We start from the raw sequence: 15,238 nt of genomic DNA, 5'->3' as shown, positions 1-15,238 counted from the left end.
GACAGGTGTAGCCACACCTGTACCCAGAAATTAATCCATGTCCAAGGTATCATTTTTCAGTGCCAGAATTAGTTGGTCTATAAGACTGAATGTGTGATGCCTACAGATCTCTCTTACCATAATGGTACTTTTGTCATTTATACGTGAAATATAAATACAAATGTGTGGCGTGGCTGGTATTAGTTTATTGATTTTGGATGGTTCCAGCTCCTTCGGAGGTCATTTCCTGAGTAATCCCATCCGGAAAAAGTAATTTGCCATTCACTAGTCACCGCAGTTTGGATTACTGTAATGACCTACTTGGGATGAAAGAAAAGGTCTTTCCATTTCTATTCAATACCTAGATTCCTTTCAACAATAACAGATACACACCTTTATTACCCTTTCCCAACTGGCCAGCATCGAAGGTGACAAACATCCCAGCTGTCAGTGGTACACACAAGATTCTCTCCCTCCCCAGATTAGCTCTTGTAAACCTAATGCCGTTTCCTCCCCTGACTCTTAGGTCTGTCTTGGGAGATGTGTCCTTCTAAAAATACAGAATTATTAATAGTTTGGTTTTGTGTCATTGATCCTTGGAGCAAGTGATGAAATTATAGGTTAGTATTGACATGAATAAAATGTTTTGGAATAACCTGAATAGTATGCTTTCCCCTGTCACATTCTTAGAGAAGTTAATAAAGAATCATGAAGATATTGCAACAATTGAAAGCAGACTTGGGGTTTGTTTTCAATAGTAAAAGATAAGTAGATGAAAATAGCATGTGATGAGAGTACACCACATTCAATTGCTTAGAAGAGGCATAAAGGGAAGAAGAGAGGGCTAACTATTGAAACATGAGAGGTTTGTTCTTGTTGTTTGTTTTTAAAAATAAATCTAAAGACTAAAAGCCAACATTTCAGGAGGTCGCCATTTGTTTAGAAACATTACCCGTTTCTGCAGTGAGAACACATGCATGATTTATGGAAGTGCCAGAATGTCCAAATGTTTCTAACTGTCCCTTATAGCTGACTTTCTTCATGTACAGGATCTGACCTGGAATTTGTGCCAAACATAATCTCATACCAGAACAGACCATATGAGTACCAAAAAACAAAAAAATAAAAATAAAAATAAAAAAACAAGAACTAAGCATAAATACTCATTCTAGGCTCACCTACAAACTGAGCACAGGTAGATTGATGTGAATTTGTCCATTTTGTTTATTATACCTAATTAGACTGCTTAATTTTCCTATAAGCTATATCAGAATCTGTATTTTATTTAGGCCAACCTCTCACTTGCTAATCACCTGGCGACATAAATTCAGACACACATAGCTGTGATTTTGAAAAGGAATCTGGGAAACTTCACGACATTTCAGGAGAGAAAAGCTTTCTTGATTTCTCTGTATAGCCAAGAATAATTTTAAAAGTATGCAAGCCACAGAATTCCAGGAGTATATTTTATGTTATCAGAAACTGATCTTCACATCATAGTTCATTAAACTGGTTGCATAGTTTACACACAGGTAAACCATCTCACCTCAAGACTGGAAAAATATCTGCACTATATAAGTAGAAGAAATAAAAAAACTGTGAACACATGAGCACCTCTTGAGTTAAGAATGCCAAAATATTGACATCAACATTCCAAAGCAGACAGGATCTCTATCGCTCTATTCTTTCTGAAACTACGTTTTCTCCCAAAGCCCTTATCAAATGCCCCTCTTCACATAAGCTCCCCACTCTAGGGGGTAACAGAGTCCTTCCAGGGCTTTGGTAATCCCTGATAGCCATAGAGGGAATCTGTGTATCTCATCCACACTAACTCCCTCCTTTTCTTTCAGAAAAATAATGAACAAAGCGTGGTTTCCCCTCGGATTGAAAATGTGCCCTGTACATGCAGCTGTGAGTCCTCGGGCAGGACGCAGAATCTTTCTCAGCCTCAGTTTCCTTTTCTGTACAACAAAGATGAATCTGTCTCATAGGGTGATGGTGGTGACTAAGCTAGGTAGGATCTGCTCAAGACCTAGCACATCCCGGGGTCTCTGTCCCGGCCCCTTTCCCAGCTGATTCCCCTCCTCCCAGCCTCACCAGGACAGGCACATCCCGGCAGCTCTGCCCTCTTCCAGTTCCTAACTGTTCCTCAGCATGCGTCCTCTTTCCTCTGTTTTCACTCCTCTTCTTAAGCATTCTTTTTTATTCTTCCTAGGCTCTTTTAAGTAAACCTTTAAGACTGAAGTATAACATAAATGCAGAAAAGATCACAAATTGCAAGTGCCCAGAGAATTTTGGGGAACACACATCTGTGCAATCTGAATTCAACTCAAGAAGTCAGTCACTGCCAGCACCCCAGAAGCCTCCCTTGCATACAGAGCCCACGCACCCAGAGCAAATCTCCATTCTGATTTATCTTACTGTAGATTAATTTTGTCTGACTGTATGACGCGTACTCTTTAGGGACTAGCTTTATTCATTCACCATCATGTTTGTGAAAGTCTCCCTTGCTGTTTGTTAATTTTCCTGCTGCATAACAGGGGCTAGCAAACACTTTCTTAAAGAGCCATGTAGTAAGTATTTTGCCTTTCAGGCCGAAGGAGTCTCTCTGGCAGTGTAGCACAAAAAGCAGCCACAGACAATACATACGGAAATGAATCTTGCTGTGCCCTAATAGAAATGCATTTTGGACACTGAAATTTGACTTTTATATAACCTTCACATGGCATAAAATCTTCTACTTTCAAAAATTTTACATCTAAAATGTAAGAACCTTTTTTAGTTTGCAGGCTGTAAGAAGCAGGCGATGGGCCAGATTCGACCTACAGGATGGAGTTTGCAGACTCATGCTGTGTAGTATTCTTTTGCACGAATATACCATCATTCATTTATGCATTCTACTCTTCGCAAATGTTTTCTTTCAAGTTTTGATCCAAAAAAAAAAAAAGATTTCTATTAAAGCTGATACGTATAAAAGCAGTGGCAGTGATAATCCCACATCTAAAAGGAAATGAAAGCCACTAATTTTTAAGGAAAATTGGGTATTTAAGGGAAAAATTTCTTTTTTTAGTCAACAGCTAATATTTTTAAAGATACATGTATTAATAAATCTCCTTTGGAAAATCCACAAAATTGCCTATCATTTCATTTTCCCATAATAAAATCTGCTTCATCTGCTTTATCTCAAGTATGAGTATTTCCCTCAAAAGTAGAGGAGGCAACGCTCTAATTCATTTTTGTTTCAACTTTGGGCATTGCAAAACCTTGTTCTGTTTCATGTGGTCATTGCATCTGTGTGGATTTTCAAATGTTTTACTAGCACAATGGGCTTGGATAGAGTGATTTGGGGTCTTATCACCCTCTAGTTTCAATAGTGCCTATTACACAGGCAATTTAAAAATTCAAGATTGCCTATATAGTTCATTTAACTTTCTTTAAAAAAAAAAAAAAAAAAGCTACTTCCCCGTAAACTCCAATAACTGATAAGGAGATAAGACAGGCTGTTGTGGAGGAAAGAATGTCTATGCAAACCCAATCCTGGCACTGTGAGGCATGCTGCTGGTCTTGACAAACATTGCTCTAATTAGGGGCCTATCACAAACACTTCTGAAACTTTAGAAAAGGATTCCAGGTGGTATGTGATGAGGTACCAAGTGAGTCTAAGAGACGACCTGCACTCAAGAGCCCAGAGGTGGGAGAGACATCGGCACTAGAGAGTATAGGACAGAATGGACTGATGAGTGTCAGGGAGAAGGCTAGAAATGAGCTCTGCTTTTGAGAATGGACACGGAGGAGGCGCCTTGTAGATGAAAGGTCATCTTGAACAGAGGAGATAATATGAGCCAAAGAACAGGGTGCAGGAACAAAGCAAAGTGGACCTCCTTGTCAGAGGAAAACCCCATGGTGAGACCTAGGTAGAAGCTGGAGGTAGACTGCAGTCAGTTTGGTAGGTTAGGAAGACTGAAGAGTAAAGGATTGATAACAGCAACATTTTTAGGAATGATTGACCCCAAAGCTATACTAGATGAAAAAAAAAAAAAAAAAAAGAAGGCAAATCTGTCAGTCTAAAAGCCAAGAAAATAAATAATCCAATGTGAAGTGATAAGATATGACAGCTATGAAAATAGAAATACACAGATGTGAGAAATATGGCAGTTCATGGAGAGGAGGAATCAAATATTCAACTCCATGTTGTTAAACGTGTATGAGTTGGAAAGTGTTGCTGTCATTGCCAGAAATAGGGAAATCTGGGGCGGGAGCTAATTTTAGTAGAAAAGGGAGTTTGGTTTTAACTGTATTAAACTTAAGCATGAATCCACAATGGTTCCACATTGGATCACAGCTTTTATTTTTCCAAAGGAAATGTTATAGTCTAAGGCAAGGGGAGGCAAACTACAGCCTGCAGGCCAATCCTGCTGGCTGAATGTTTTATAAATAAAGTTTTATTGGAACACACCTTGCCCCTTCATGAACATGTGGCCTCTGGCTGCTTTTTCACTACAACAGCAGTATTGAGTGTTTGTGAGAGAGATCATCATAGCCCACAAGGCTAAAATATTTACTATCTGGCCATTTACAGAAAAAAAGCTGCAGATCTTTAGTTAAAAGTTACAGAGGGATGAAACCAGCAGGAAAGATTTGAGGTTTTTGAAAAACGTCCTCAGACCAGACAAGACAAGACTTCCTGAGATGAAGTGTGTGGGATACCACAGAGCAGAGGACTGAACAGTCCTACTATGGCCAGCGTTTCACAAAATGGAAAAAAAATCCTGGGATGAAATAGCTTGATCTAGTATACCTCAGGCAACTACCATCATGCAAGAAGAGAAAAGAACCCAAGGTCAAGAGAAGGCCTTACCAATGTGTGTCCTGGGAGCGCTATTTCCAGAGGGTGATATTCAGAATGTATACAGGTCCTGTCTCCTCCATGCAGGATTCCTGGAGAATTCTGTGGCTGGAGACAAGGGCCGGCGGCCTCTCATAGGTGTGTTAGTGCTTGATGAAGTTGTACAAATGGCAAAGAGAAGAGTCAGAGGGCAGCTTTGGGTGATCTTTTGCTAGAGACACATGAGACGGGAGTGTGTGTCTGAAGAAGGGCTTATCTCCGGGGGCTCTGAATGGATTAAGGAGTTGGCAAATACAGGACTTGGATAAAACTCTGGAAGACACCCTTGAGTGTCACTTCCTTTCCTAATCAGTTTACCTAAAAAGTCCTCTTCTCCCCTCCTCCACCTTTCCCCAAGTGCCACTTAGCCTTCAGACTCTGCTTGCCTACACTTCTGCAGGAAGGGTTTCTCCGTCCCCAGGTGAGGTTAGGCCTTTCTAGCATAATAATAACTAACACTCAGAGATTACTTACTGTGTCTGGACCTGTTCTGGGAATTTCATGTGAATTCATTTAGTCTAGCCTTCCAATAAGGCTGTGAAATGTTTACCGATAGTATACCCTTTCAACAGATGGGCAAACTGAGGCACAAAGAAGTTAGGCGATTGATCCATAGTCACAGATCTAGGAAGGAGTACAGCCAAGTTTCAAAAGGCCACGTCCAAAACTCTGCATGTGTCTTTAGTACTTGTATAATGTCTGTCTTTGCTGCTAGACCTTAACCCCCGTAAGAGTAAAGACTGGGCCGGGCGCGGTGGCTCAAGCCTGTAATCCCAGCACTTTGGGAGGCCGAGACGGTCGGATCACGAGGTCAGTAGTTCGAGACCATTCTGGCTAACACGGTGAAACCCCGTCTCTACTAAAAAATACAAAAAAAAAAGCTAGCCGGGCGAGGTGGCGGGTGCCTGTAGTCCCAGCTACTCGGGAGGCTGAGGCAGGAGAATGGCGTAAACCCGGGAGGCGGAGCTTGCAGTGAGCTGAGATCCGGCCACTGCACTCCAGCCCGGGCGACAGAGCGAGACTCCATCTCAAAAAAAAAAAAAAAAGAAAAAGAGTAAAGACTGCATCAGCTCTAGACCTCATTGATCCCCGAGCACCTAGAACATTTCCTGGCACAAAGCAGATGCTCAGTGTAATGCAGAAAGATGTGTAGAGTGAACTGACAATACCTTGACATACTTAGATAAGGAAAATCAAACCAAACAACAACAACAACAACAAAAAGTGTGGTGGACCCATATGTCTATTGGCCAATACCCAATGCATAATTCATAATGTGAATTTGAGACTATAATTTAGGGTGGTATATGCAATCCTACAAATTACTTTGAGTTTGGCCTGGTGGGATTTATGACTAGAAAATGGTGGCAGAAGAGTTTGCCCTGTTAAATAGAAGCAGGTTTCCCAAGTGTTACGAGTTGAATTGTGTCCCCGCAAAAGTAATGTTGAAACCTTTAAACCCCCAGCACCTGTCAATGTGACCTAAATGGAAACAGTATCTTTGCAGATATAATCAGGTTAAGAAGAGGGCATTACAATGAGTCTGAACCCAACAAGACTGGTGTCCTTATAGGTAGAAGAGAGGAAGATGATAGAGAAAGGCAATGACATGGGAGGGCAGAGGCAGAATTGGGGAGCTGCAGCTGCAAGCCCAGGAAGGGAGGAGGCAGGGAAGGACTCTAATCAGTCCCAGAGGGGCATGGCCCCCTTGGCACTCTGATTTGAGGCTCCTGGCCCCCAGAACCCAGTTCATGGTACTTATGGCAACCCTAGGAGACACAAGCACTGAGGGAGAAGATGGAGCTGTGATTTTGGAAAACTCGCAAGCTGGAGGGTTGAGCAAGTTGGTCAGCATCTCGGTGAAGATGGATGGTTATATTAACTTGGAAGAGAGTGCATCACAAATCACTTAGTGGAAGAAGGAAGAGGGAAAGTTTGACGCAGTGATTCTGGTTTACCTGTAAACCACACAGAAGCAAGATGGAGGAATAACTGGAGACCAACTCTCCACCTGCCAGGCTGAATCCGGAGTATTTAGCCTGTTACCGGCTCAGCATGCTGCTCATTTGTCTCTCAGGTTTTGGAAAAAGCATTGATGTTGACTGCTAGTTGATAAAGGGGAAGAAATAGGTTCTTTGGGCGGCAGCAACCAAGAAAACAAAGGCTTCCCAAAGTCACACATGCAACTGGGCACTATCAGGGCTGTTGGAAAGTTTCCAAGGACAGGGAGGCTGATCCCATGAAATGAGGCTGGACAGGAAGTCCTCCCAACGAGGTTCTCATGCAAATGAAGAAGAGTGGGAAGTGCCCGAAGACAGGAGGCTGCCTGCCAGCGACTCCATGGGCTTAAGCTGTTTGCAGTTCATGTGTGTAATTTTTAAAGATAGACCTACCCCTGAAGATGAGTACAAGAGAGAAAGACAGGGTTCCAAAAATACTGCCACAGGCTCAAGTTCCAAAGTGCTGGAGTTACAAAAGGATAAAGGAAAACACAAAGGACTTTTTAGCCAAAGAAGAACCAGAAAGGTAAAACAGAAAGCAGGAAAGAGTGTGGGCTCTGGAGCTGGCCGTATCTGTGTTTGGATCTTGGCTCTGTCCTTTACTTCCTGGTGAACTTGGGTGGCTTTCGAGCCTGCATACACCTCGATTTGACTGTAGTTTTCATTTGGAAAATGTTGATGATCCGTGGGCCTACCTCAGAGGTTTGACGTGAATTAAATATGTTTGGTGGAGTGCGTGGACTGTAGCGAGAATGCATCACATATTTGCTCTTATCACGATTATTAACTAGAATAATTAAGAGCATAGTGTAAGAGCATTTAAGGAAGGGAAGCATACATGTAAAAAGTAAGCCACAAAATAGTATAAGAGTGTGGTTACACACACACACACACACACACTTTAAAAAGAAATACACCAAAATGGTAATTTTAAAACACTTGACTGGTAAGTAAAAATAAACTGGAACACAATCAAAGGGGAACAATCGTATCTCCTGAGGAACAGCTGAAAATGAGTCTATTTGCCATGGAGAGAAGTAGACCTGGAGGAATTTTCAAGGGGTTATTCTGGTTTTGTAGGGTTGCAGCGGCTACATCTAGAATCAATGGGTGGAAGTTATATGGCATAAATTTCAGATCAGTGAGGTCAGTATCATTTGATGCTTATCTGAGCTTTCAGAAGGAGGAATACTTTATCAAATGAGTTCTTCATGCCCTGGGCCCTGCACTGGACACTTCCAACAGGAAGAGTCCTAGAAAATTGAAGACGTCGCAAAGGAATGTTGTAAGGAGAATTCAAGCCTAAAACAGTGATAAATCACAGCATCTACAACATCTTTTTGAAACTCATGGGCTTTGGCCTCCGTGTTCTAGCCTCAGCAGGACAGAAGGGTGGCAAGAGCAGTATCTGGTAGGAGGTCAAGAGTCTGGGCTCATGGTGAAGGCCAAGCAGAAGAGTGACCTCATGGGGACCGCGACTGGGTTTGTGTGCCCACTGGAGAGCCTGTTCCTATGGCAGGGCCATAAAGTAAAGCAGAGGGTGCTTCCTTTCGGAAAGCTCACCTACAGCTCCTGTAGACCTGACCTCTTAGGAGGGAAAAAGGAAGGGAGTATAGGTTCTGGAAATTAAAGAAACAAAATGGATTATTCTGAAACATAAGGACTTTAGAGGACATGTGGGTGCATATTTTATGTTTTTCTATTTCTTTATTCCCTTTGCTTTCTAGGCTTCAACCATATATCTTGCCCTCACATCCAAAAGCTCCAGAGTTGATATGTTTTGTTGCTGTTTGTTGCTTATTGTCCACAGATCTTGAGGCATGGGCCACAGTACTGGGGATAAGGAAGGTGTAGGGAGAAACAGCCAGAGTAGTTCCTTCTCTCCTCTTCCCAATGGCAGGGCTGAGAAACCATTTCTCAAGCATTTTTATTGACTGGGACAGCTTGAAAGCGCTGTCATTACCTGGGCCCGTTTCTCTTCTGTTTTCATGGTAATTTCTGTAAGTCACTGAGGAAGCCCATATTCTGGTTGGTCCACAGATTTCCTTATTGCAATCATTTATTTGCCTGCACTATAGGCTTAATTCTCCTTCCTCTTTTGTACCAAGAGAGGTGCTAAAAATCCTATCAATATCACAATTGACTCCTAAGCTGAGGAAGAAAGTTATTTTCCTATGTGATGTGTAAAGGGTCATTCCTATATGATCCTCAATATAATCCCTAAAGTTGAACTTCAGAAATGTTTCGTGCTGCAGCAAAATTAGTGGAAAACATTTGCATAATCTTCCAAGAACACATGGGTCTTGGGATGGCCACATGCATTTGACTATCTACATTCCTGCACATCTGTGGGGAGAAAAAATTTCTTTATAAAAATATAGAGTCATACATTTATTCTTAGGCTACTCCAAAGATGTAACAACGTGTTTTGTATTTATTTTTTCAAAATGGGTTTGACAGTCTTTCTGCCTACTGATTGTCATGGCTAATTGCTCTTTCATTTGCATGAGAAGAGAAAATATAAGAGAGGGACTGTGATGGCCCATTACAGCGGCTTCTGGGAGTGAATGTGTATACAATAATCTACTGAATGGAGCACAGAATGAAAGCAACACATAAGAATTCAAACAGTACATTTTAATGATGGGTGCATATATGTTACCAACTTGGGGGTGCAGACATGGCACCTGCTACTCTAGCTTCACTCAAAGTGTTAAATGAAAACCTCCCCAAAATTAAAAGTCAGCTATCTTATGACTGACATTTAATTTTGAAAGATGTGATTTTCTTCAGTATTTCCTGTGCTCTTTATGAACCTGTTTATCAAATGTATAGAACACTTTTGTTTATGATAGCTTATGATTAATCATTCACCAAGGACACAAGTCCTTTGTACCTATTATTGTCAAGCATTTGTTTGGACTGTGTTTGACCCTTTGTACCGAAGTGTTCTGTGTTGGAACCTTTTGAAAACAGTCTACCAGGCTGAATGTGCTCATGTCACTTACTGAAATCTCATGGCTGTGTCACTGTGACATCCTGTTACCTGGGAGAGACCAAAATTACAATTTTAGTCACAATATCAAATCCATTGTTACGCCAGGATAAATAGATTCATATCCAGTTAGTTGTAAGTATTCTAGAGTGAAATTTTAAAAAACATTTTAAGAAATACATAGCCGTTTTGTGACCAGAGTTACATGAATAGCATGCCTCTTTGCAAAAAAAAAAAAAAAAAAAAAGAAAGAAAAAACAAAAAAGAAAACAAGAGCAATCTAGTGTCAGATCTGTACTCTGCTTTGTGGGACAATCAAAGTCCTTCCCAAAACACACCTCAAGGGAGTACATCCATATATCTGATTACTTAGTGACCAGAGAATCTCAGCTACCAAAACAACAGTGCAGGTCAAAAGGAAGAACGGTATGAGTTACTGCTTCTTGTTTAATCATTCACTATTTGGACACCTCTTCGATGAGTAACCACCTCAGTTTTAATCTCTTCTCATTCACTCATTCAGTCAACAGACATTTATTGTAAGGTTGCTATGCATGCAGTACCTTGCAAATATCAATCTGGGTGGTTGATGACCTCCAAGAATTCATAATCTAGCACTGGGCACAAACATGCCCACATTTAACCTCAAAACAAAGTTGTAAATGCACATGCCACATGTCTGATACAGATAATAAATGTTAGGAGTTCAGAGCAAGGATAGATACTTACAGTGTTCAGAAGCCATTGTACAGAAATAAGTAGATTTGAGATTAAGGAATGGCTAGTAAGATTTTCAGGGGAAAAAATGCCAAGAAGAGCAAATGAAGGCAGTAACATCAGATGGTCAAGAATTAATTTAGAGAGTTTGGCTGGACAGAAGAGTTCATGAACAGGATTAGTTGGAGATTTGACTGAGAATGAAGTTGAAGGTCTCTCATTTTACTTTGAGGTATGATGAGCTGTCAAAGAATGGAGAGGGCATGCTGCGTTATGAAGCAAAACTAGAATACCTGTTTAAACCCAAGAAGGGTTAACAGTTTAATACCATCATTCTCAGCAAAGTAACACAAGAAGAGAAAATCAAACACTGCATGTTCTCACTCATAAGTGGGAGTTGAACAATGAGAATACACGAACACAGGGAGGGGAGCATCACACACCGGGGCCTGCGGGGGGCTGGGGAAGGGATAGCGTTAGGAGATACACCTAATGTAAATGATGAGTTATGGGTGCAGCAAACCAACATAGCACGTGTATACCTATGTAATAAACCTGCATGTTGTGCACATGTACCCTAGAACTTAAAGTATAATAATAAACATAAATAAATAAATAAAACAATGTGATATTGACCAATATTGTAACATTTTTATACTTGAACTTAAGAATTTCCCTATGAGAAATCTGATGTTCTCACTTGTTACGTGATCTTAGACTGCGCAAATCCATGCAAAAAAACAATAAGATACTCTCAAAACCTTTAAAGCAAATTAATCTCTCTTGCCATTTCTGCCCTCTCAGGTTCTGAGTACTGATTTCATCAAGCCAATGGAGGCAATAGTAAGTATGAATCCAGTCTCCGTGTGTTGGTTATTTCAGAGAAAGTTCAATGATAATGACCTTCATGTTCTTTAAATAAGCAAATTGTCAGATGCAAATAACTATCACCCGAATCAGTACAATGAAATAAGTGAAGCCTGACAATTTTTGCTTCTTGCCAAAATACATTAAAAAATGGGCAGTGACCCAAATGACATTTGACATTCCTTTGACAAAGGAATCTCAATCAATAAAGGGTATGATAATATTCAGTAACGGCATTCTACTCGGCTCCCTTTACCCTCTGCAAACAATATACATTCCCAAAGTGTTATCCTATTGGGGAAAATATAATACACACAGGCACACACACGCACACACACACAGGCACACACACATGTACATAGGCACATATATATAGAATATTGGGTTAATGAAGCTTATGAGAGAAAACCAATCTTTATACACTAAGGAAAAGCCCTGTGCTTTCTCAATACTTTTTTATTCCTATAAAAGTATTTTGCAGTCACATGAGGTAACTAAGAACTAGGTTTCACTCCAAAATAATTACTTTTCAGGAAGCATTGTCCTCATTTTTGGTTCAAAGGATTATTACGTCGTGTCATGTCTTATTGTTAAAAGTTCTTAACATTACTGATTATAACTTAGGTAACAAATGAATCCTTTGGGATGCATTCTGTACACAAACCAAACCACAAATATTTTTAGATATTTCATTTGTTAAGAATGCTTCAAAATTTCAATGCTTATACTGGAAATGAAGGAAGAAGCAAACTTTAGAACTAGGGAGAGGGACAGCTCTGAAATCCACGTTTATATACTCTGCGTTGATCCATTCATATATGTATAACTTCAGACATTCGTTCATGAAACATGTATCAAGCATCAACTGCATTCCACAATGGGTGGTGCTTTAAAATTGTCTTAACTCAGAGTAATAGGATATTTTTTTTATTGCTGGTTGAAGGGGCTCCTCAAAAAGGTACAGCTTTAAGATGATAATGCATTTAATCCTCCCGTAACTAGCACATAGTCTATGCACCACAAAATACAAAGGCAAATAAGAAATGTTCCCTCAGATAACTTGCTCGGCTGGATCTCATATCCAAACCAGAATCTCGTATTATGTAACTCCATAAGCTTCTGTATTTATCATCACTGGAATGTGTTTAAATAAGACCATCTGTGAAAGTATTGCAAAAACATATCTATTATCATTCTGATTCATTTATAGATGATTTTCTTCAGATGTTTGAAAACACAAAGTTTCAACACATGTGAAAAAAAAATCACTTCTTACTGCTTGGTTGTCTTTATCTTAAAAATTGGTTTTATTTCATCTAAAGGCCAAACGCATCCCAAAGATAGTGATCATTTACAGAAATTAATCAGGATAAGGCTTGAATTATCTAAAAGAGCTAAGAAAGGTTTTTATAGCAATTTATTGAAATATAATTCACCTATTGTAAACTGCATCTTTAAAGGGTATAATTCAGTGATTTTTAGTTTATTCACCTAACTCTAAAACCACTGACACTATCTTTTATCATCCCAAAATAAAGCATGTTAGCAGTCCCTCTTCACTTTCTCCAAAGCTTCCCCAAAGCGCTTGACCTCCACTACTCAACTTTCTGTGTCTACGGATTTACCTGTTATGAACATTTCCTATAAACAGAATTATACAATATGTGGCATATTAATACTGCTTCTTTCACTTAGCATAGTGTTTTCGAGGTTCATCTGTGTTAAGGCATTGATCAGAACCTCATTCTTTCTATAAAATGTCAAATAATATTCCATTGCACAGACATACCACATTTTGTTTATTCACGCATCTTTTGATGAACGTTTGGATTGTTTCCAATTTAGCTATTCTGAATAAAGCTGGTAAGAATATTCGTGTACAAGTTTTTGTGCAGACGTAAGTTTTCAATTCTCTTGGGTCTATATTTAGGAGTAGAATTACTGGGTCTTATGTTAACTCTATGCTTGACATTTTGAGGAACTGTCAAACTGTTTTTCAATGTGGCTGCCCTAGTTTACATTCCCACCAGCAAAGTATGAGAGTTCCAATTTCCCCACATCCTCACCAACACTTATTTCAGAAAGATTTCTATACTGGCATGTGAATAAAGTGTCTTAATTTATAAGAATAGAATCAATTCATTTCAAAGAATATAATAAAAGCACAATATGCCAATCTTATTTATGGGGAGATTAAAATAGTATCATTTTTCATCCTGACAGTTTCTCAACTCCCTGCACCAGGATTCTAGGAAGAGAATCTGTTGCAGCCATTGTATATTCTCCCTGTGGCACAGTAATTCTTAAACTTTCCCTGGTGCAGGAAGGAGCGTCATTTGGGGGTCTTCAGTGAACATCTCTCCTGCAGATAAAGAATATAGTGTCCAAGCTGTGAGCAATCAAGTGACATGTGTTCCTTAGGGCTGCAAGGTTGGAGAGTTGTTATTTGATTCCCATCTCATAGAGGTTATTTATGTATCCTAACTGGAATTTTGACTCTTGTTATGATTACTATGTATCTTTTATGAAGCCTATGCTCAGTCATTTGATAAATTTTATAGTGTTAATGACCAAATATTTCCCTTAGACATGTTCCTTAGGGAAAATTAAGATGCATAGCATGCTTCAAAATGATGGCCAAGAACAACCAACTCAACAAACCTTCAGGAATTCATGATTTGAATATCATGTTCAAGGTAGGCACCTTTTTAAAGTTAGGACAATTATTAATGATTCACGAATACTTGAAATTCTATCAAAAGTCTGTGATATGAGAATTTACACTATGCTTTGGGGAAAGAATTCAGCCTTACTCATTCTAGAGCCAGTGTAAATGAACAACCACAAAATGTAATAACTTTAGACATGAGTATGTGTGAATGCATGTTGCATCTTAGGAGATTAGGTTGAATCCTAGGTAAGTTATGTTGGCATGCATACATCGCACACTGCTATTTGAAGCTGTTAAATTATACACACATTCTCATGTTATTGGACTAAACCATCCATAATTCTTACTCCCAACACACTGCTGTCATGAAGTGCTTGGTAGGTCCTGGAGTGGTTAGTCCCTCAAAATGTACTCTGGGTATTGAGTCTAAGTGATGAACTGTTGTTGATGGATTTTATTTGATGGACAGAATAAGAGGCAAAAAGAAGTAGGTTTTATTCTATCTCTAGAGACCTCTAGTCTCTTCTGCTCTTAGCATGAGGACATTGTTGTTGGTCTCTGCTTCCAAGATCTTCACAATATATGGCCCAGATCTTTACAGTACTGGCCAAGATCTTTACAGTAGATGCAATGAAACTAGCAATGTACTTTCTTACTTGCTAAGGGCACTATAGATCACCACTGTCTGGTTGTGAGATCACAACAATAATCACCACATTGCCTCAAGTACACTGTTAAAACTTGGAGAATGCTTAGACATGGCTTCAACTTGTCCAGGATGCCTTCTAGATGCAAATCAAATCAAGAAAGTCCATGTGTCCCTGCTCTGTGAAGGCTCCAGGTGGAATTGCCTGCCCCACTCCACCTTTAAGATTTCCAGGACAGTGTCTTCACTTCCTTCAGTGCCCCCCTGTTTACATGTCCATCTTTTTAGAAGGTAAGCTGGAGAGGAAGTATCAGGTCTCAATCATCTTTATAGCCCGAGGGCTTACTGTGCAATAGGTAAATGACAAATGTGTAACTGTGGATCACCATCATCCCCAAATTCCTAGCAAAAGAAAAATTCTGTTTACACTTTCACTGCAATGCATCATCAACTTTGTTAGTTTTTTATGCAGATGATA

The sequence above is a fragment of the Piliocolobus tephrosceles genome, chromosome X, assembly GCF_002776525.5.
Source record: "Piliocolobus tephrosceles isolate RC106 chromosome X, ASM277652v3, whole genome shotgun sequence".
Lineage (NCBI taxonomy): Eukaryota > Metazoa > Chordata > Mammalia > Primates > Cercopithecidae > Piliocolobus > Piliocolobus tephrosceles.
The sequence above is the reverse complement of the archived record's forward strand: the minus strand, read 5'-3'. Positions refer to the sequence as shown.